We start from the raw sequence: 23709 nt of genomic DNA, 5'->3' as shown, positions 1-23709 counted from the left end.
TATTTTTCTCCTGTGGTATTGATTTTCCCTCTAACATTTATAATTTCTTACCTTCTGCTTGCTTTGGATTTAGTTTGCTTTTTTCTAATTGTTTAGGATGGAAGCTTACTTGAGGTTTTTATTCTCTAGTATTGATGTGTATAGCCATAAATTTCCCTTTATATACTATGTTAACTATCCTGTAAGTTTTGATGTGTTTTATTTTCATTTTCTGTCAGTTCAAAATACATTCTGAGTCTCCTTGTGATTTTGTCTTTGACCCATGTGTTGTTTAAGTGTCTTGATTAATATTAATATCTTGATTAGTATGTTTTCTAATTTAATTCCATTGTGATTGAGGCATATTATATTCTTTCTCATTTCAGTTCTTTTAAATTTGAGACTGTTTTATCGCCTAACACGTATTCTATCGTGAATATTCCATGCGTGCCTGAGAAGATATGAATTCTGTTGTTGGGTGGAGTCTTCAATACATTTAGGTCACGTTGGTTAATAGTATTGCTTAAATTATTCTTGCTGATTTTTTGTTTTACTTGCTCTGTCATTTATGAGGGTGTGGTATTGAAGTCTGTTATTGTTTAATTGTGTATTTTTTCCTTTTTTTTTTTTTCATTTTTTGCTTCCCCTATTTTGGGGCTGTTTTTGTAGGTGTATATGTTTATATTCATTGTATTTTCCTGGATTTGGTACTTTTAGTATTATACTTAAAAACAAGTAGTTTTTTTTAATTTAGTCTATTTTGTTGGGTATTAGTATAGCTAATCAGTTCTCTGATGGTTATTGTTTGTGTGTTGTATCTTTTCCTATCCTTTCAACCTATTTGTGTCTGTGAATCTGAAGTGTCTCTTGTAGGCAGCATATAGTTGGCACTGCTTTTTTTATCCAGTCCAACAATCTGTCTTCTTAATGGAGTGTTTAACCCTTTCCTATTTAATGTTATTTTTGAAATGGTTGGGTTTGTGTCTCCCATTTGGTCTGTTTTTCATATACCTCATATGTCTTTTTTGTTCCTCTGTTCCTCTTTTATTACCTTTTGTATTTTCTTTTCACCATTTAAAATTCTTTGATTTTAAAAAATTATGTTTTTCTTAGTATTTGTCCTGGGGATTACGGTATGCATCTGAATTTATCACAGTCTGCTTCAGATTTAATGCTAAGAATACTCCAGTACAGCTCCATTTCCTCATCTCTCCTTCGTGCTGTTATTGTCATATATATTATGTCTGTTTACATAATAAACCCAGTGACACAGTGTTTTAATTATTACTTTAAACATTGTGTGTCTTTTAAAGAATAAAAAGAAAAATATTTGTAGTCTTTAGTATTTCTGATGCTCTTTCTGACGGATGCCAGTTCTGTCTGGTGTCATTTCCTCCCTCCAGTGTAGCTCCAGGCCCTCCTCCCTTTTTTTGTGCTGCTACTGTTACATATATTACATCTTTATATGTTATAAGCCTAACAGTACAACTTTATAATTGTTTATGCAGTTGCCTTTTACATTGAGTAGAAAAGAGTAAAAAATATGCTTATACAGTCTTTTATATTGTATTGTTATTTTTTCCTTTACCTGTTGTTGCTTCTGCCCGCGTTCTTTATTTCTCCGTGTGGATTCTGGTTACTGTCTGGGGTAACTTTTTGTCTTCCTGAAGAAGTTCCATTAGTATTTGACTTTTATCTGTAGCTCCTGAAGAATGCATGTTAGAGTTAGTGACTGCCCACATCATCTTAATTGGGGACCACATACCTTATAATGTGCGTGTTGTGAGTTGAGTGACAATTGAGAAGGGGTGCAGGAGGAGAGGCTGGGCAGAGGGATGTTCCTGGATGATCCTGTGTTCTACACTCTGGGACTTGAATCTGTGGGGACCAGCTATTGGAAGATTTTACAGAGTCTGTGATCACCTTTGAGCCATGAGGAAGGATCAGAGACTGGGGTCTGAGTCCTTGTTCAGAGATGGCAGGACAGACTCTGAGAGGAAGGTGAATCAGCCTTTCCCTCTACAGTTCCTTCTTCGTTTTTTTGAGAAGTTAAAAGCTCCTATGTCCATAAACTATTTACACATTACAAGTCAGCAAAAGAGTTACACACAGTTTGTGGAGTGGGAACCATGGGAGCTTCTGTGGAGTTTGTGAAGCATCGTTTCAGGATGAACAGAGTGCTGCTGTCTGTGTGTATGGAGGGGAGTGTGTTTGGAAACATTAGGTAAACATCTTCTGAGAGCTGACCTTTTTTTCTGATTCTTAAAGGCTGGGTCTGTGTAAGTGGTGCTTTTCAGTAGTTTTGATCCGACAGAGACGGTGTGTTTTTCAGGAACTTCTGCAGGTTCTGGACTCTCACTTACTGCCTGCAGCTCCCTGTAGGAGTGCAGGAGCTCCCCACCCCCTTTTATAATATCATTAAACTCTGCCATTTTCAAGAGTTTAATCGTTGAACTAATGGAAGTTAGAAGTGAAACTGTGAGAGAATTTACCTGTTTAGTCTTCCCAAAGAGTAAGGGTCACAGTTTTGTCCAGCACCATATACACAACTAGAAATTTAGGCGTATAATTATGTCACAGGTGCTCTGAATACTAGAATACAAAATAAATATTTCCAATTACCACATTCAATACTTTGATACTATCTGCTGATCTTGGTGGGAATGCAGGAAATTGGTCCGACTATGCTGTCTTATCTCCCTGGAGAACTACCTGAAGTAATGCTGTTTATTGTCTGTGTTTATGGTCCATCTCCCTCTGCTGCACTATGAACTCGGAGAGGGCAGGGACCGTATCTGTGACTGACTGCTGTTCCCCCATCACCTGCAGCAGTGCTGTAGTGGACATGCCAGTAATTGCTGGATGAGTGATGAATCCCAGTTAGGTGTATCTGAGGTAGGACCCTGGTACCTCTATTTTTTAAAAAAGGCATCTCCGGTTTTGATGTGTTTGGGAAACACTGGCCTGTCTTCCTTCTCAGACGTGTGGTAGTGTGCACAAGGTAAGGTACGTGTGTATCCTCACTGCGCGATCATTTGGGGCTTCTTCCACTCCTGAAATTGGGAACTTGACTGAGTCCCCTGGAAGGAACAGTTTAGTTCAGTACTGTTTTCCACGTATTGTTGACAGGTAAGACTCAGAATGGACAATTGCTTTCCACCATCAAGTAATTAAATTTAGGAATGGTAGGAAGATAGAGCTAAAATGCAGCTTATTAAATGCCCCTGCCCCCCCCCCCTTTAAACAACAGCAACAAAACGCAAGGTCAGGCTTCCTGGATGACTTTCCTCCAAAACAGTGATTCTCAGTGGTGGGGGTGGTGAGGGGTCTCCAATGACTGGAGACATTTTGGATTGTCCTAACTGGGGAGGGAAGAAGATACTCATGGCATCTATTGCGTAGAGGCCAGGCATAATGCTCAACATTGTACAGTGAACAGGGCATCCACCTCTAGCGATGAATCATCTGCAGAGGTTGAGACACCCTGCTGTAAACAAGCTGTTTAGAGAAAGCGTTCGTAGTTAATGTGGACTTGGGCAGTTATGGATCCATGGAGCCTGTGTGCCCACATGTGCACATGCGTGTACATACACACATGCACATTCACTCATTGGCCCTGGGAAAAACAGTGTCTTGTGTAGAGAAACCTGTATGTGGGGAATTGGATTTTATATACAAGCAGACCTTGATTTATTGTGCTTTGCTTTATTGTGTTTCACAGATGTTGCGTTTTTTACAGATTGGAGGTTTGTGGCATCCTTGCATCGAGCAAGTCTATCAGTGCCATTTTTCCAACAGCATCTGCTCTCTTGGTATTGCTGAGTCACATTTTGGTAATTTTTGCAATATTTCAGACTTTTTTCATTGTGATTATATTTGTCTTGGTGATCTGGGATCAGTGATCTTTGATGTTTGGGGCGCCATGTACTGTGTCCATATCAGACATGAACTTAATCCATAAATGTTGTGTGTGTTCTGACTGCCCCACCGACCCGCTGTTCTGTCTTTCTCCCTCTCCTTGGCCTCCTTGTTCCCTGAGGCACAACAATATTAATATTAGGCCAATGAATAAATAGCACTACAGTGGCCTCTAAGTACTTGTCCAAGTAAAAAGAAAAATCACACATCCCTCAATTTAAGTCAAAAGCTAGAAATGATGAAGCTTAGTGAACAAGGCATGTCAAAGCCCAGCTACGCCAAAAGCTAGCCCTGCTGACCCAAACGGCCAAGTGGTGAATGCAAAGGAAAAGTTCTTAAAGGAAATTAAAAGTGCTACTGTGGTGAACACATGAATGATAAGAAAGCAAAGCAGCCTTACTGCTGATACAGAAAAGTTTTTCTCTTAATTGAGGTATAGTTGGTATACAATGTTATATAAGTTTCAGATGTACAACATAGTGATTTACAATCTTTAAATACTCAATTTTATAGTTATTATAAAATATTGGTTGTATTCCCTATGTTGTACAATATGTCCTTGTAGCTTAGTTACTCTATACATAGTAGTTTGTACCTTTTAATATGAAGGAAGTCTGAGCAGTCTGGATAGAAGATCAAACCAGTCACCACATTCCCTTAAACCAGAGCCTAATCCAGAGCAAGGCCTTAACTCTCTTCAATTCTATAAAGACTGAGGTGAGGAAGCTGCAGAAGAAAAGTCTGAGGCCGGCAGAGGTTGGTTCATGAGGTTTAAGGAAAGAAGTCGTCTCTACAACATAAAAGTGCAAAGTGAAGCAGCAGGTGCTGATGCAGGAGCTGCAGCAAATTATCCAGAAGATCGAGCTCAGATAATTGATGAAGATGGCTATACTAAGCTACAGATTTTTGATGTAGATGAGTAGCATTCTATTGGAAGAAAAAGCCATCTAGGACTTTCATAGCCAAAGAGGAGAAGTCAGTGTGTGGCTTCCAAGCTTCACAGGACAGGCTGACTCTCTTGTTAGGGCTAATGCAGCTGGTGACTGTCATGTGAAGCCAGTGCTCCTTCACCATTCTGAAAATTCTGGGGCCCTTAAGATGATGCTATATCTACTCTGCCTGTGCTCTGTAGACAGAACAACAGGCCTGGATGACAGCACGTCTTTTACAACGTGGTTTACTGACTATTTTAGGCCCGCTGTTGAGGTCCGTTGCTCAGAAGAAAGGACTCCTTCCAAGATGACTGCTCCTTGATGGTGCACGTGGTCACCCCAGAGCTCTGCTGGAGAAGGACAGCGAGGTTCATGTTTCCCTGCCTGCTCGCAGGGCACCCAGTCTGCAGCCCGTGGATCAAGGGGTCGTTTCAACTTTCAAGCCTTATTACTTAAGAAATACCTTTTGTGAGGCCACAGCTACCATAGGTAGTGGTTCCTCTGATGGATCCGGGCACAGTCAGGTGTAAAAACCTCTGGAAAGGATTCCCCAGTCTAGATCCAGGAAGAACATTCATGATTCGTGGGAAGAAGTCAAAATATCAGCATGAACAGGCGTTTGGAGGAAGCTGATCCCAGCCCTCATGGATGGCTTGGAGGGGTTCCAGACCTCAGTGATGGAGGTGACCACCGATGTGGTGGGAACAGGAGGAGAACGGGAATTAGAAGTGGAGCCTGAAGGTGGGGCTCCATTGCTGAAAGGTAAAACTTGAATGAATGAACTGTTAACAAGGAAAATGGTTTCTTGAGGTGAACTCTACTCCTGGTGAAGAAGCTGTGAAGATTGAAATATTGAAAATATTTAAATAATTTTTCACTTTTTATTTTGAATAATTAGACATTAACATAAGTAACCCCCATAAACAAAACTCTTTGGGGTCCTCAAAAATTTAAAGAAGTGTAGGGATCCTGAGACCAAAATTTTTTTGAACAGGTGGCTTCCTGGGATTGGTCCCTCAGATACTGTTGAACCCACATTTGTGTCTCTTGTTAGGTTAAGCTTCCATAGGCTAGAAGATTTTAATTCCTTGGGCTTTGATGGAAAGTTCCGGCTTTTTATTTTTGACTTGAGTATATTTTTAAAGTATAAAATATATAGCAGAATCTATGACGGTTAAATTTTTGACTTCATATGCTAAAAAAGCATTACTTGCAAATTAGATGAGTGGAGAATTATATTTGGAAGAATGACGAAAAGAATCACAGGAAATGGGAAATTATTTTGTAAAGGTTACAATAGACAAATGATTGTGGGAAAAATGTTATCTTATGAGAGTCTTGGAGAAACAAGATGACTCGGTTTAGCAGACACCTAACTGTAAGGGATTGCATACCCATAGAAAGGGGATGTGATTGGAGCACTGTAACTGTCGCACACAGTCAAGCTTTGACCATAAAGAAATAATAGGTTTTCTGTTTTCTGAAACATTGAAAATAAACTCTGTGGGTTTGAATGAATTGTTGGTAGGTTACTATGGAAGCCATTTCAGGCAACATTTAGGGGAACCATATTAAAAGGGATTTAGAGGAAAAGAGACTTTCCACAGATTTATTTTCTTATGTGTATAAAATTCATCAGGATTACCTTGATTTAGGGTCTTGGTTAAACTTTTTAAGGGTAAGATGTGGCTTGTGTTAAGGTGAGACCTACACACAGTATCTGTGGAGTCAGTGAGGAAGTGTCTCGTGTGCTGTGCAAAACTGGGGAAGATCCAGAAGAAATCAGGGAAATACTTTATCAGGAGTTGAGTTAAGAACTTAAAGGCAGTATTTTCCCCCTGGATATTTTTGATTAAGCTGATTTTGTAAATATAATTTTTTATGTGTTGTGCTTTAATCCCTAGCAGGTTTGCAACCCTTTGAAGCGACCCATAGTCATTTCATAGTGGGATTAGGAGCTAGATTATTGGGAAAGACCACAATTTGTTTTTTCTCAAGTTCTAACACAAGTAATACTTGGTGTTGATATTTGTATACTTGGATGTTTTTCACTAGTTAAATGTGAGGAAGAAGCTCTGTGTAAAAACTTGCGTTGAAAAAAAGATACATTAAAAATCACCAGTGTACTTTCTGAGAAATGTTTAAGTAGATAGTTATCTTTTTAAATCCATGTTAATATTTTTTCTTGTTACATTCTGTTTTCCTTATTTTAGATCAAATGATTTCTACTTCCTATTCTGTCTCAACAGTGAGTGACATGAGATATTCAGGGACATAGGTCTTTGTAAATTTTTTTTTTTTTTGGTGTGATAGATTTCATTAGAATACTATTTTATCTCAGGTGTTTAAAAAATTCTCATTCTAAAATTAAATATATATATTACTGTAAACTCTTATTCATTTATATAAAAGCAAAAAAATTTTTTTCTATTCGTTTTTATTGTGGTAAAATGAACATAAAATTTGGCATTTTAGTCATTTTAAGGTGTGCAATTCAGTGGCATTAAATACATTCACACTGTATCACTACCCCCCATCTGCAGAACATTGACACAGTGAAACTGTACCATTAAACATTAACTCCCCATTCCTTCATCCCCCCACCTCTGCCAGACACCATTCTGCTTCATATAACTGGAATCATATATTTGTCCTTTTGTGATTGACTTATTTCACTTGTCTTCAAGATTCATCCACGTTGTAGCGTGTGTTAAAATAGCTTTCTAAGGCTGAAACACACTCCAGTGTGTGTATATGCCACATTTAAAAAGTTCATTAGTCCATCCATGGACAGTTGGGTTGCTTTCCAAGTGTCCTTTAGGCTCTTGTGAATGATGATGCTATGAATGTGGGTGGATAAATATCTGTTTGAGTCCCTACTTTCAGTTCTTTCGGGCAGATCCCCAGAAATGGAATTGCTGGGTCCTATGGTAATTCTGTGTTTTAATTTTTTGAGGAAATGCTATACTGTGATTATGCATTGATGGCTGTATATATTTTACATTCTCACCAGCAATGCACAAGTTTCCATTTCTTCGCACCTCACCAACATTTGTTATTTTCTGTTTGTTTTCTTAATAGCCATTCTGATATCTGTTAAGTGGTATTTTGTGGTTTTGATTTGTAGTTCCCTAGTGATTAGTGACATTGAGCATCCTTTCATGTGCTTATTACCATTTGTATATCTTTGGGGAAATGTCCATTTTTTAATTGAGTTGTTTTCATTTGTTACTGTTTTTGACTTGTAGGAGTTCTTTATATACTCTGTATATTAATCCCTCATCAGATATATGATTTTCAAATATTTTCTCCCATTCTGTAGATTGCCTTTTCACTCCATTGATAGTGTCCTATCATGCACAAAAATTTTAAATTTTAAGTTCAGTGTATCCTTTTTTTCCCTTTTATTGCCTGTGCTTTTTGGTGTCATATCCAAGAAATCATTGCAAAATTCAGTATCATGAAGCTTTTCCTGTTTTCTTCTAAGAGTTGGTTTTAGCTCTTGCATTTAGATCTTAAATCCATTTTGAGCTGATTTTTGTATGTGGTGTAAGGTCGGGGTCCAACTTCATCCTTTTGCACATGAATATCCAGTATTTACAACACCATTTGTTGAAAAAACTGTGCTTTCTCTTATTGAATAGTCTTGGCACCCTTGTTGAAATCAGCTGAGTATATATATATGCAAGAGTTTATTTCTGGTCTTTATTCTATTCCATTGGTCTGTCTGTCAGCCTTCATGCCAGTTCCACACTGTTTTGATTACTGTAGCTTTGTAAGAAGTTTTGAAATATGTGAAACCTCCAAATTTGTTCTTTTTTTTTTTTTTTCCAAGATTGTGTTAGCTCTTGAGTTCCTTGAGATTACATATGAATTTTAGGATGGATTTTTAATCTGTAAAAAAAAGAAAGTTGGGATTTTGATAGGGATTATATTAAATCTGTCGATTGCCCTGTGTAGTATGGACATTTTAACAATATTAAGTCTTCCTATCCATATCTTTCCATTTATTTGTGTCTAATTTCTGTCAGCAGTGTTTTATAGCTTTTGGTATACAAGCTTTCCCTCTCCTTGGTTAAGTTCATTTCCAAGTATATCATTCTTAATGCTGTTGTAAATGGAATTGTTTTCATAATTTCCTTTCTATTTTGTTGTTAGTATATATTTTTTAAAAAAAACTGATTTTTGTGTGTTGATTTTATATCCTGCAACTTTTCTGAATCCATTTACTATTTCTAATAGTCTTTTTGTGTGTGAACTCCTTAGGGTTTTCTACATACAAGATTATGTTGTCAGTGAACAGAGAATTTTTCTTCTTCCTTTCCGTTTGGATATCTTTTCTTTTTCTTGTCTTTCATCTTTAATGGGTAGAGAAATAAAATAGGAAGTGGTATTAGATGTAGAAATTTGTTTATCTGAAGCTTTACTATGGAAAATGTATCTTGAAAGTTTTTCATGCTGTTCCATGGAAAGCTAGGGAGTTTATCAAGTGATGACAGTTTGCATTGCTAAGAAAATTTAACTCAGTTTCTAGGTTTATAATAGGGTTGTTGTTTTTGTTTTTTGCTCTCAGAGAAAGCCTCATCACAGGTGCAGTTTTTTTTAGTCCTTGACATTGCATGATTTTTGTTTTTTTTGCTCGCTTTTGAAGGTAATTGTTAGCATTTAATTATTCTTTGGAGTTTTGATTTTTGTTGCCACAGATATTTATATAAGAGATGCCTGTAACCGACATTATAGATACATAAAATGTGAAGATGTTAAAAACAGGTGGTACACTGGAATTAAACTTGAATGATTTAGGTCAGATCTTAAGAGGAGAGAACTGAGGCCTAGAGAGGATGTTAACTTGTACAGGATTATACAGTTGTTATTAGAGCTAGGACTAAACCTTTTTCGTAATTTTTCTCTCATTCTTTCTACCTGAACCATTGATTACTGCAGCAGCCTGTTAACTGTCTTTCTGTACTTTATACTCATCCTTTATTCTTGCTAGTGGATCCAAAGCATAATATTTCTAAAATATAAATAGTCAGTGTGTCCGTTTTTTCAGTTATTAACCATTATCTTCAGGGTAGTGTTAGCATTAAATATAGCTAAGTCTATTACTTGTGTTGTCTGATTTAATTCTTCGAACAGTTCTTTGCTATTAAATTATCCCAGTTTTATAGATGGGGAAATTGAGACCAGGGCTGTCTGATTTCACAGTTTATGTTCCTTGGCCCTGTTTTATACTACTTAAGTAAGGCCTTCAAGACCCCTTGCGTTGTTGCTCTTATCCACGTCTCTAGTGTTCAGTTGACATTTTCAACTGTAAATTCCTTGAAGGCAGAGATCACATCCCAGACCAAACAGTTGCCTAGTGCAGGGTAGATGCTTGGTAAATGTTGAATAACTTTTAAGCAGTGAGTGGATGGCACAGGATGGTGAGACTAGCCCAGTGCGGGAAGACATGAGTAATATATCTGAAAGAGAGGATCCCTCTGACTGGCCATGCTCAGGACAGGTCAGTCTTTGGGTTAAAGCACAATGGTGAGAAGGAGGAACAGGATGAGGGAAGCGGAATCCAGAGCGATGATTAAAGAGCACCGATTTACTCTGGACTGAAATGAATTATATCTTTGGGTTGTGAGAACTTGAAAATGAATTCTCTAAATTACATTTCATGTTTTCAGGCCTGATTGAGTTAAGGAGAGAGGCACCTGAGGACTTGAGACAGGGAAGGGCTACTCCATTTTTCAGAGTAGATGGAGCTTGATGTAGCTCTCAGGTGAGAATGCAGAATAAATTATTTAAAGAATTACTGTTTCCAGGAGAGGTGAAGCACGAACATTAAGAATTAGCTGAAATTAGAGGGAGGGTACACCTTAGTAGAAGAGGGCGTGCTTAGCATGCACGAGGCCCTGGGTTCAACCCCTAGTCCCTCCATTAAATAAATGAATAAATAAATAAAAACCCAACCTAGCCACCACCCCCCAAAAAAGAATTAGCCAAAACTCATTGTGTGTTCAAAAAGAAAGCAGAACAGCCTAACTTTTTCTTTTTGTGGGTGAAACCTCCTACTTGATCGGGTTGTGTGAGACTCGGCCTCGTCATCACACTTGCAGAAGGCGCAGACACGGGAGGGGTAGTGTGCTAGCTGGGGGATGGGCTCGGTTTCACTGTAGTGATGACCTCCGAATCTCAGTACTGAAAAGCAAAAGAGGCGGATTTAGTGCCTATATGACATGTCCGTTCTTAGGTCAGTGAGGTCTCAGCTTTATGCTGTCCTCCTGCAGGAACCCAGTCTGGGGCGTCTACCTTCTGGAACACTGGGAACCTCACGAAGGCCTGTCAGCCCTCAGGCTCCATCACGTCACTTCAGCTCACATTTAATTGGTCAGAGCAGGTTCTGTGACCCCACCCTGGTGTTGGGGGCGTGGGAAGGAAGGAAGCAACCCAGAGATAAACTGAACATCAGTGTTGACTGTCTCAGATAGTGCGGACTTGGGAGGACAGATTAAGGGACTAAGAGGGTTGACCTGGGCAGCCTGCTTTGATCAATGAATCAAAGGGGAGTGAATAGGGAGAAATGTAAGATCCCTGTCCTTTCATCCCAAACTAGTCCCAACAGAATATTGTTGACAGAAGGGGCTGAGGGGCACAGTTTGCCGGTGTTACCAGCACATGTGATGGAAGGAAGTGTAGCATTGATGCGTTGATGCAAGGGGTGTGACAGAGAGGCCATGATGCTGACTTCTCCCACACCTGTGCTGTCACGCTTCTGGCTACAGGTGCATGTTCAGGTGGGACACACACTTGAGATCACGTGATAGGGATTGATTAAGGCAAATAGGAGTGGAGAGCTGGGAAGGTGAAGTTGGGCGGGGTTGGGGGGCCTGCTGTTGGGAGCAGGAGTGGGTGTCTCTCGTCTGTGGCACACTAAGAGCTGGTGCTGGAAACTACAGGAAGCGATAGAGCTCACTGAAAGCAGGCTTCTAGTGTACAGGTGGCCTAGAGTACTTCTTCCTGGAAATAATCAAACATCAGCTTGATTCCCCTGAAATTCTGTGATTCTGAGTGACGGAAGAGTCCCTGTTATATGCTAAGAACTTTCATAAACACTTAATACGAGTATGTAAACATATATGTGATTGTTTCTGAATTCACTGGTGAAAAAAGTGAAATACAATGACATTGACCTAATAAAACATTTCTGTCTTTATGCCTTTTATATACTAAAACTATATGAATTTTTTGAATTTTTTGTTTTTATATCTTACTTTAGTCTCATTTTGTACATGAGGAAACTAATACAGAAATGATAGCTTGCCCAAGGTTTATTCTGGTTAACTGGCCAAGTAAGGATTTTTAACCACGATCTTGTTAATTCCAAAAACTGCTTTTTCTGCTCACTATAATAGTTCCAGTGTTTTGCCTGCCTACCATGTCAGTGTCTTCTGGGGACTGTATCACCCTATTTTGGGGTTCTGTCTGTCCCTCTCTCTGTCCCTTACCACATGGTTCTAATGGGACTTCCTGGAGTTCTCCACTACTTGGTTACCTGCCCACATCCCTTCACATAGGCCAGTCAGCATCCCCTGGGAGTTTGTAAGTGAACCAGGAGAGACTCATCCCTCGCTGGCGATAGGGGTAGTAAGATGCCACAAGAGGAGTGAGGCCCGCTGTAAGTGCTGGGTCCCGATTCGTGCTGCTCAGCTGCACTCCTGTCCAGCTGGGATTCAGTGCCCACCCCCCCCAGCCCACACACACCCCTCCCCGGCGTGTGTCAGCCGCGGCCAGCGTCTTGCGTGAGTTCACCTTGCTGCAGACGTGCTAGGGCTGGAGCCTTGAGCGAGACTGGTCACTTGAGAGCTGAGATACGGCTATGAGGGCTGTGTTCTGGGCAGACCCTCTCGCGGGGAAGAAGTGAGCCTTGAAGAAGACAGCCACTGCATTGGCCCTTGAAGGTGCAGTTTTTGGGTGTCTGTATTGGTACTGAGGAAAGGTGGGATTGGCAGCACTGGTGAGTTTTCAGAATTCATTTTTTAAAAGCCCCTGGGTCTTTACCAAATGCAGCCTGTGGTATGTACCAGTATCTTATGACCAAGACGGAACTCTCGTGGTTGAGTAGTGCTCAGAGCGCTGGCCTCTTCTTCACCCACCTCTTCTCCCCTCTTGGTTGCTCCCTGATGTACCTCTATGTGCTCTAGAAAGATGATTCTCACCTCCGAAGTTCTCCTCTCCTGCATTGGTCCTTAAAGATGAGAGTCAGAGCAGCTACTCTGGGATGGATGGAGGGAAGGAGGAGAAAGTGGGGATGGGATATATGTTGCTGAGATTTTAAAGGGTACTGAGTACTTACGTGAATTTGAGGTATGTGGCTGGCATTATTCTTATTAAAGTTAAGAAGATTCAGACTCAGAGAAGTTGGTGATGTTATCAGGGTCACAGGTCTAATCCTAGATCTGTCCTGACTCAAACATGACCATGTCGTGTAACTACCAGAGAGTGATTATCTGGGCAGTAGTTCACGTATGTAAGTCAAAGGTCAGAGTTAGTTGCACATGACTTCATCTAGTACAAGATAAAAGCAGGGCAAATGCTCAGAGCAGGAGCAAAAGAGGAGAAGTTGTTCTATAAAGGACTAAAAAGAGAAGAAATGCAAAAATGATGATGGGTCAGTATTAACAACTATGTTCAGTGGCACCAGTGCCCAGAAAGAGCATGTCTCTGTCACACACTGAATAAGAGTGCTGTCAAGCAAACAGCCCAAGTTACATAGTTTGCCTCTAAAAATGAGTGATTTCTCAAAAGACAAATTTTTGTCTCTACTTCAGAGTTAATAGAGACAAATTATTTTTCCTTTTCCCAAGTATCATGAAAAGACATGTGGGGAGTTTGGCATTACAGACTGAAAAACAGCTCTGTGTAAACGCAAGTAGAGCAGACGGTGAACCGAGCACCTTTCCCTCCCGTCCCGTCCCTCGTAGGCAGTTTATGCTGATAAGCATACAGCCGTAAAAGAAACTAGTGTTCAGTTCTAAAAGTTGCATTACTTCAGTATTTAAACAAAAAACAAACTATACATGCAAATGGCTTCCGGGGCCTAGCATGTTTTTGGTAGTTATCTGATAGCTGTACGTGCATCAGGTGTTTCTCAGGGTCCTGGTGTCTAACTGCAGCGCTTTGTGCTGGGCAGTGGAATGGTCGCCTGGTGGACCTTGGGGCCTGCTTTCTTAGTCAGAGATGGGTCTGTTTGCGTTGTCATGTGTCTGTATGTTCTGTGAACGTTTGTGACTGCATCTGCAGGGAATTGTCTGAAATACTAGTTTTGATGAAAGACTATCCTCAGGTTCAAATTGTATGTATGTATCAGGACATTGTTTAGTGGGGTTGACTCATTATCTAGGTGTTCTTACATGTCTTTTTGAATTTGCAGTGTTTTTGCCTGTGATTCTGTTTGGATCCGATGTTAATGGCTGTTAAAGCCTAGGTCTGTAGGATTATTTTCAGATGATGATTAGAGATGATGAATTTCAGACTTTGTTTATGAGCTGTCATCCTTCATGTGATACACAGATAGTGAAAGTGACAAGTTGTGGTGCAGATTGACAAGGATGTGCCTTTGGTGCCTTGTGTTGGTAATGTGGACATGGTGATGATAACACTGTGAACCAGAGTTAGTAACAGTAGTGCCGAGTTCTGGGTAGAGGCGCCTCAGGCTTTGATTTTTTTATATAAGTAAGTGGAAAGGAAGCCTTAGTTCACTAACTAGAAGGTGATGTAATTAATTGACCTTGAATTTTATAAGGCAGCTCCCAGATCAAGCTGACATTGGAGGACCTTTTGAGTTATTGTGTATGCACAGGCATTTCAACAAGACAGGAGATCTTAAAAAGAAAATGACTCAGGCATCTGAGGCTTGCATGAGTGTGTAAAGAACGGTCTAGTCCCGACCTGTGTGTGCACGTAGCAGGCCTCTCTCCTCCCCACTTCCGTGCTCAGTGTAGGCTGCTCTGTCTCCCCCTGGGGTCTCTGCAGCCGTCCCCTGCCCAGTCTGCCCTCTCCAGTCTTGCCTGTTTCACCTTATCTTCTACACTGAAGCCAAGCAGAATGATTGCTTTAGAAAAATATTTTTTAGTTAGATTGAAAATTTCAGACACAGGATAAAATATAATTCACTAGAAGCTTAAATACCTATCACCAGGAAGACACAGATGTTAATACTTTGCTCTATTTGCTTTGTGTGTTTTAAATAATAAAATAGTTATATATAAGCTAGAGCCCAATCTCATCCTTCCCCAGGTAACCATCTTGAAGGTTGACTTATAGCATTCAGGTTTTTGCACTTATGCTGCATTTGTATATCCATAAACAATATCATAAACATGTACTATTTGGGGGAGGAGGGTATAGCCCAGTGGTAGAGCACGTGCTTAGCATGCACGAGGTGCTGGGTTCAATCCCTAGTACCTCCATTAAATAAATAAATAAACCTAATTACCCCCTCCCCCCAAAAATAAATAAAAATTAAATTAAAAAAATGTACTGTTTGTATTTCCTAAATTTTTAAATGTTTTACTGTGTATTTTTTGCAACATTGTTTTTACAATTTATTCATGGTGATACCTTTATTACAATTGCTGTATCTCATACAAATGAATGTGGTTATTCCCCCAACATACTGCAGTCAGGTAGTTTCCAGATTTGAGCAATTACAGATAATGCCGCAGTGGGTATTCTGGTGTGTCTCCAAGTTTCTCCGAGGCTGAGGTGTGGAAGTAGACTTTCTGAGTCACAGCAGATATACATGTTTACTATCTCATTTTTATTTTCTCCAGAATGGTTGCACCAATTACATTGTCTCTTTACTCTCAAACTTGTTGGTAATTGCTCTAGTTTGATTTCAGTTTTTACAGTTTGATGGGTATGAAGTAGTATCTTGTTTTAATTTGTATTTCCCAGGTTCCTACTGAGGTTAAATATATTTTATATGTTTTGACCAATTGGAATTTTTTGTGTGAGCTGCCTGTTTTCTTCCCCCTTACAGTGCAGTTGTGTGTGTATGTATGTGTGTATATACATATGTTAATTTTAATTGTTGGTTTTGTTATATGTACATCTCAGTATGTTGCTAGTCTTTTCTCAGTGTGTTGGAGTCTTGCTCAGAAATTTCAAATTACGATATAATCATACTAAGCAATCTTTGTGATCTTTTTTCCTTTCTTGTGTAGGAAACCCATCAAGATGCTAAGAAATATTCTGTTTCTTCTAAAAATTTGCAATCTTTTTACCCACAATTTTTTGACCCACCTGGAATTTTATCTTTGTATATGCTGTGAAGTTCACATTTTTCTTCAAAATTAACTTCCTTACCCTTCGATTTTTCTTACACATTTAAAAAAATTCGAATTACCACGGAAACTCAAACTTGATGGGTATTCCATAGAATTATGGATTTAATTTGGAAAATTGACCTTGTACAATATTGAGTCTGGAAAAAGCAGGTGATTCTCAGGCAGCAGGCCGTCAGACCCTATGCCTGTTGTCTGCCCATGCGTTTACACACAGTTGCCATCAGACAATAGCTTCTCCTTTTTAAATTTTGCAGTGTCCCTCATTGGCCGACAAGACTGTCCTTGAATCATTGGAGAAGAGGGATTCTGGGAAATGTAGTTCCGGACTTCTGGCCTGTGATGCAGTGGAGACTATAGAAATGGGTACTGGTGATGCGGGTTTTACAACAGACAAGCCAAGCCTTACACATCTGTTCTGATTTTCTCCTTGGTTTTAACACACAGTGTGGCTTACCTGATTGTTGTGTACTTCCCCTCCAGTTGATGTATTTTGGAGATCTTTTTTAGTGGTGTGTACGTGGAATTTTGCTGGATATTATCAGCTGCCCTCCACAGAGGCTGTATCAGTTTTTATTTATACCCGTAGTGTGTCGCTTTCTATTGTTTTGCATCTTGCCCTCTATTATAAATGCCTTTTTACCTTTATTTGGCCAACTTGTCGTTTAAGGAAGACTGAGCCGTCCTGGCAGAAGGGATACCTGACAGCACTCATGCGCACACCCGCTCAGTTCACGCTACTCCTCTAGGTTGGGTTTCTTGCGCTTTCTCTGTGACTGTATCCTGTTTTTCATTCATCAAGGGCTTACGAACATTTTCTTCCTGCCCCCTTTTTAGACCTGGGCTTTCTCAGTTATCCCTGTGGCTCCTTCTGTCATAAGCACATTGTGTCCTCGTCTGCTTTCCTAAATTGTAACCCTTTGCAATGGTGCTGGGCTCTTTGTTACCAGCACCGAGCAGAGTCAAAACTCAGTAACTTGGAGTGAATGAGTGATGCATCATTCTAAATGGAGAGTCTGTGCAGTTTTATAACCTTTTCATTTAGCAAAATATATTGCACTAGATGCTTTTTATGTATTAACGTGACTCCTCACAGCCGTGCAAGGGAGCTCTATTGTTATTTCATAAAAAATGTTTTGTCAAGGACATATTATTAACTGGGGTGCCTGTCTTTGAGTTCAGACCCAGCTTCATCTCATTCTAGTGTCACGCTTCACCGAGTTGCTACGTAATCTTCCTAGTTATGATTTTTAATGGTTGCATCATATAACACCAAGTTGATTTATCATTATGCCCTTTGGATATTCAAGTAATCTGAATTATTTGTCAAAGGAGTGGATTACATTTCCAGTGTTGAGTGAAGCATTGTTCTAAATAATTCTTACCATTGGTATGCATCTGATTCATCTGTGTAGCTTTTAAATTTAATTTTAAAGGATAGTCATATGATTTTATTTTAGACTAAAAAGGATATAATGTAAAAATATTCCCCTATTCCTCTATCTGCATCACCCCTAAGTTGCCTGGTTTTCCCTTACTGTAAACAATCAGTATTATTTTCTTTTTATCCATAGAGATTTATTTTATCATTACATAAACAAATACCTGTTACTCTGCCTTTTACAAAATAGATAGTATGTCAGACACACTGTTGTGCATCTTATTTACTTCTCTACCTCCAGGATCTTGAGTTCGTTCCTTATCGGTACTTAAGGAGTTTTTTTAATCAATTATAGCTGCTTAGTATTTTCTTGTTACACACCCAGTTCCCTGTTGATACCTAGGTGGTTCTTTTGCTAATGCAGACAGCGCTGCAGTCAATAACCACCTGCCACAGTGCACTTCTGCAGCCATCACAGGGTGAGGGCCTGGGTCTTCGCAAGACTGCCCTCACCTCAGACTCCGACTGCAGCTCTGGGGTCCCTAGGCCACCTTTCTAAATTTGGGGCCTCCCACTACCCACTCAGGTTTGATCATTTTCCAGAATGACTGCCAGAACTCAGGAAAGTGCTGTACTTAGTAGGATTACAGTTTTATTATAGCAAAGGGATAGAAATCCAAACCAGCAAAAGGTGAGGTCTGAGAGGGTCCCCCACTGTTTCCACATCTTCAAAATGGATCACCCCCTTAGCATATTGAGGCTTCAGTGTCAAGATTATTTATTTCAGGGGATTCAGTTTGTAGGTGTGATGAGTTGAATCATTGGCCACATGATTGGACTCATTCTCCAGCCCCCCTCCCTTCCCTGGAGTTCAGGAGGTCTGGCTAATGTCACATGGCACAGCCCCAGTCTTGTCACATGGTGCTTCTTTCCAGCATGGTCCACCCCAATCTGGAACAATCTAGGGACCTGCCTGAGTCTCCTCATGAGCATAAACCAGTGTATGGTCCTTGGAGCTCACCACGAATAACAAAGACACTTCTGTCACTCAGGAAATTCCAAAGGTTTAGAAGTTCCCAGGTACCCAGGACAAAGACTGGTCAAATTCTTTATTATATTACAGCTACATATATCACTATGTTCCTGTGCAAATGTGTCAAGTATAGGATGAATTCCTCTTTCTCCTCCGACTTTCTTTTCCTACCCTACATGGTTTAATAATCAAAACCAGATAAAGGTATACTCAAGAAGTGTTTTTGCCACTTTGTGTCTCATGAGTAGAATTTGTACAGCACATTCCAAATGAATAACCGTGTCAGTTTCCCCTGTATCCTTAGTGTTCTCTATGCAGATAAAAGCAAATACAAACATGTCGTCTTCTTCTCTTGTTTGACTTGAAAACACACAACACAAAAGCTGCGAGTCGAGTTTATTCAGCCTGGGAGACAGGTTTAGACAGCTTAGATAGCTCTGAGAAACTGCTCCAGAGAGGTGAGGGGGAGGCGGGTATATATGTGATTTTGGCAGAGGGTGTGCATGCGACCAGGCACACATCTCAGTAGAAGGTTGCTTGTAATCACGAGGCAGAGACATATCAGTTAATGGTTTTAGTGCCTTTCTAAGTTTGGGAAGATGTAATAGTTTGGGGTTCATAAAATTTTCTCCTAAAATTATCTAACTCTGAAGGCCTGTTCGGCCAGTTTTTCCCAGAGCACGGAGCACCTCCTTCCCGATCTCCACCCTGAACTCCTTTCAGGGTGTGTGAAAGGCCAGCGACTGCCGTGACTCGGTCCTTGTGGACATTGTCTTCTTACACAGAGGGCATCAGCCTATAGACTGTAATGCAACTTGCTTTTTGCACTTAAAAACATGTCCTGAAAGTGTATTTCCATATCAGTGGAATATGCATTCACAGTTTAGCTAGATACTGACAGTTGCTTTCCCACAGGAATTACGTTACTACTTCATTCACCCTAGGACCTACTGTTTTAGGATGAACAGTGGTACATCCATGTGGTTTAATTTGAATGTATCTTATGAGGTTGAGTGTCTCTTCATATGTTTGAGACACTGTGGTTCCTTTCCTTCTATGAACTGTTTGCTTCTATTTTTTGCCTGTTTTAATAGTGGATTCTGTTTTGTTTTTTGTTTTTTTTTTTTTTCCACTAATGTCTGTCAGTTGTTTCACTTTCTGGTTTAATTTTTTAATGCAGGAATTTGTTTGTGGATTTTTATGTCTTCAAGTTTTTGTGTCTTCCCTATTAGGAGACTGTTTTTCTTAAAACACTGATATGTGGCTTCTAGTATCTTTGTAGTTTTTCTTTTTTTATTAAGGTGTAAGTTAGATATAGTAAAATTTACCCTTATTAATGTAATGGTTTTGTGAGTTTTTACAAACACATAGAGTCACGTAATGACCACCACAATCCAGATGTGGAACACTCTGTCACCCCTAGAAATCCCTTCCTGCCCCTTTGTGTTCACCCTCCCCAGGTCCCCAGCTCCTAGCAACTACTTCTCTCTTTTCTGTCCTTAAGGTTTTGCCTTTTGCAGAATGTTGTAAGAAGGAACTGCTCAGGATGCAGCCTTCTGCTTAGCATAATGCATTTAAGATTTGTGTGTGTTGTTGGTATGTTCAGTTCTTGATTGTTTCCTTTTTTATTGCTGAGTTGTATTCCGTTATATGGATTTACCACACTTCATTTATCCATTCTCTAGTTGCGGAATGTTTGGATTATTTCCAGGTTTTGGAGGTTACAAATAAAGCCAGTATAAACATTCATCTACAGATTCTTTTTGAGCATAAATTTTTATTTTACTGGATTAATACCTAGGAGTAAGATTGTTGGTGTAGGTTCCACATTAATTATATATATAACTATGAGCAACTATAAGCATTTGTTTTCCAAAGTGGCTATACAGTTTTGCATTCCCACCAGTCATGTGTGAGAGTGTTCCCTTGTTCTTCATCCTCTCTAGCATTTGGTTTTGTCAGTTTTTTTTTTTTTTAAGTAATTTTCGTAGGTATCTAATAGTATATCATTGTATTTTATATTGTGGTTTTCTAATGATTAATGTCCATATATTTTCATGTCTATAGTCTTTGTTGAAGTGTCAAATTGTCTACATCTTTTGCCCATCTAAAAAATTGGATTTTCCTATTACTGAGTTGTAGGAGTTCTTTATTTTGGGCATAAATCCTTTGTCACATATCTAATTTCTCTCAGTCTGAGTGGCCTGTATTTTTCACTCTTTTAGTGATGTCCTTTAAAGAACAGAAATTCTTTTCTTTGATGAATTTTTTAAAAATATATCTTTGTTTAGATTGTACTTTTGATATTATCTCTGAGAAATCTTTGCCTTCAACAAGATCACAAAGATTTCTTCCTGTATTTTCTTCTAGAAATTTTACAGTTTCAGATTGTACATTCAGGTCTGTGATCCATTTTGAGTTAATGGTGAATTTTGGTTTCAGACCATTTGTTGGAAAGATTTTTTTTCTCTGTTGAACTGCCTTTTGCACCTTTGTCAAAAGTCAGTTGACCACGTGTGTGTGGATATGTTTCTGGACTCTTCCCTTCCATCAGATCTGTATGTCTGCTCTTTGTCCGGTGTCACACTGTTTTGATTACTGTGGCTTTCTAGAAGTGTGACTCCTCCAACTTCATTCTTTTTAAAACCTGTTTTGGCTCTTTTCACTGCCTTTCCATATTCATTTTTGAATCTTGTTTATTCATTTCTACAAACACCATTGGGACTTTGATTGGAATTACATTGAATCTATAGATTAAATGAGGAAAGATTGAAATCTTAACAATAATGAGTCTTCCAGTGGGTGAATGTGGCATCTCTCTTCATTTATTTAGTCCTTTGGTTTCCTTTATCAATACCTTATAATTTTTAGCATATGGATTTTGCACATATTTTGTTAAATTACACCTTAGTATTTCAACTTTGGGGGCGCTATTATAAATGGTACCACCTGAAAAAATTTTATTTCTAGTTCATTGTTGGTATGTAGAAATACAGTTGTGTTCTGTGAATTTGCTAAACTTACTCATTAGTTCTGGAAACTATTTTGGAGATGTCTGTGGGACTTTCTGCATAGACAGTCATGTTGTCTGCTAATACAGGCGGTTTTCTTTCTTTTTTTTTCCCCCAAAGTGTATGCTTTTTATTTCTTCTTATCATCCTGCTGCAGTGACTGGGCGCTCCAGTGTGACAGGAGTGTGAGGGCAGGCCCTGACTCATCTCCTATCTCTGGGAGGGGTCTGACCATAGTTTCCCAGTAAACACATACAGCTCAGCATGGTGCGCACTTAGCAAAGGGGTCCTAGTTACTTTTATTTCTCGTGGCCTCCACTTGTGATATCATTCATTGACTGGTATGTCATGTGACTCCTAATGCATCATGTGTGTATACCGCCCCCCACCACACACACACAGAGCACTTGAACTTCTGTCAGAGCACTTACTGCACTGCTTTGCAGTGTACTTGGTACTTTCTCCTTTCCTAGAAGATGAGTACCTGAGGGGAATAAGAGATGGTGCTCTCCCCGCGCAAGTCATGTTGTGAATACTTGGTATTAGACTGGACCATGTGAAATTGCTGGTGTTAATTTTTAACCTGAGGCATCTTGTATCTGCCTGAGACAAAAAGAGAAAAACAAAAGAAGGTGAAAATTATCTTCTGCTGACAAGATGCAAACATCGTCTGCGGGATGTCCATGCAGAACCAGTGGTTCATCGCTGTGGTGTGCGGAGTCCTGGAGCCGGGTGTGCTGGTGTGAGTGGAGCGTGGCCCTGTGCTGGAGGAGATGTCGTGCTGTGGGGGACTGGGTGTTTACACTGTCAGATGTGTTCAACTCTGATTAATCTGGAATTATGTGCACACTTTAGCCTTGGTTTGAATCCACTCATGATCCTTGGTTTGAATTCACTCGTGATTTCTACAGATAAGTTACCGTGAAGTTTGACATACTTTGCTGTGTTATAATTTCATGTGAAAAGATAATCTTCGTACTTTTTTTGGTTTGATATAAGTCCCTTAGCATCTTGAGGGTTGAGTAAACAGAATAGTACATTAAGTGCACCAAACATTTTTCCTTTTGAAATAAGTTGATATTTCAAAAGAAGAGGAGGAAGCTGTTAAGGCAGTCATAATGCAAAAACTAGGTTGCATTTCCTTATTCTAATTTTTTTGTGTAGTGTTTTTTTAATTGTAAATTATATATGGAGGGAAGCAATATTTTTGTACTTTATATATTTTGTATAATATTTAGGCTCAAGCTGGCCTTTTACCACCCCATTTTACAAGTCTGGGAAAAGGGATGTATGAGAGATTTTGTGTAAGCTTCATGAAGCCAGGAACAGTTACTCTTGTTCACTGCTGTATTCCTTGTACTTAGCACATTTGTAGTTATTAACAAATGATTGTTGAATAATAATTCATGGGGGATAGGAGGCCAGGCTTGCTGGATTTGTTTAGAGTAAAAAAGCATGTAATTTTTACATGAGATATATGAATATCAGCACAAATGAAAGATAATTGTAATTACTTGTTGCTTGATAAGCATCAAAAGATTCCCATAGTTTTTGAGGCAATTAAATTGTATTGGTAAATGCTATAGTGACAGAAGGCTGTTAATCAGGAATTTGCTTATGATACTGTTTTGAGTCTGACTATTAATATAACAAGGTGAAAATATAACTTAATGCCTATAAAACAACATCTTTCATTTGAAACCCTTGTTTAAAATATGGGAGTCAGGGAAGACTACCTTTGACTTGGTAATAATATTGAAAATGTTAAGTACTCAGGAAATTTACTTTCTTTTGTGTTTGCTGCCACCAAATGGCAAACTAATAATATTACTATGTCTGTGGCATTAATATGGTAGAAGACATAGTAAAAGTAATGCCCCTTGAATATTTTTTTGACAAGGTTAATTTTTTCATAAAGAGTTTTTTGACAAGAGGAGAAGTAACAAATTTTAATATGCTCAGAACTGCAGCTATCCTTCCATCAGGGTGGGTAACATCTTTTAGCCTACTGGGCATGCACATGAGAACATCGCAGTAATCACCATGACAGCAGTGATTAAAACTGATGATGCTTTTGGACTAATAAGAAATGTGGTTGACAGTATTCTTTTATACAGAG

At 39.2% G+C, this 23709-nt stretch overlaps 1 protein-coding gene across 4 annotated transcripts in view; it reads left to right on the top strand.

Moving 5' to 3' along the window:
- Positions 1 to 23709, top strand: part of ANKRD28 (ankyrin repeat domain 28) — a 156435-nt gene that overhangs the window by 16217 nt on the left and 116509 nt on the right. The gene's annotated exons all lie outside the window — the stretch shown is intronic.

Source organism: Camelus dromedarius, chromosome 2 (assembly GCF_036321535.1).
Source record: "Camelus dromedarius isolate mCamDro1 chromosome 2, mCamDro1.pat, whole genome shotgun sequence".
NCBI lineage: Eukaryota > Metazoa > Chordata > Mammalia > Artiodactyla > Camelidae > Camelus > Camelus dromedarius.
The sequence above is the reverse complement of the archived record's forward strand: the minus strand, read 5'-3'. Positions and strand labels throughout refer to the sequence as shown.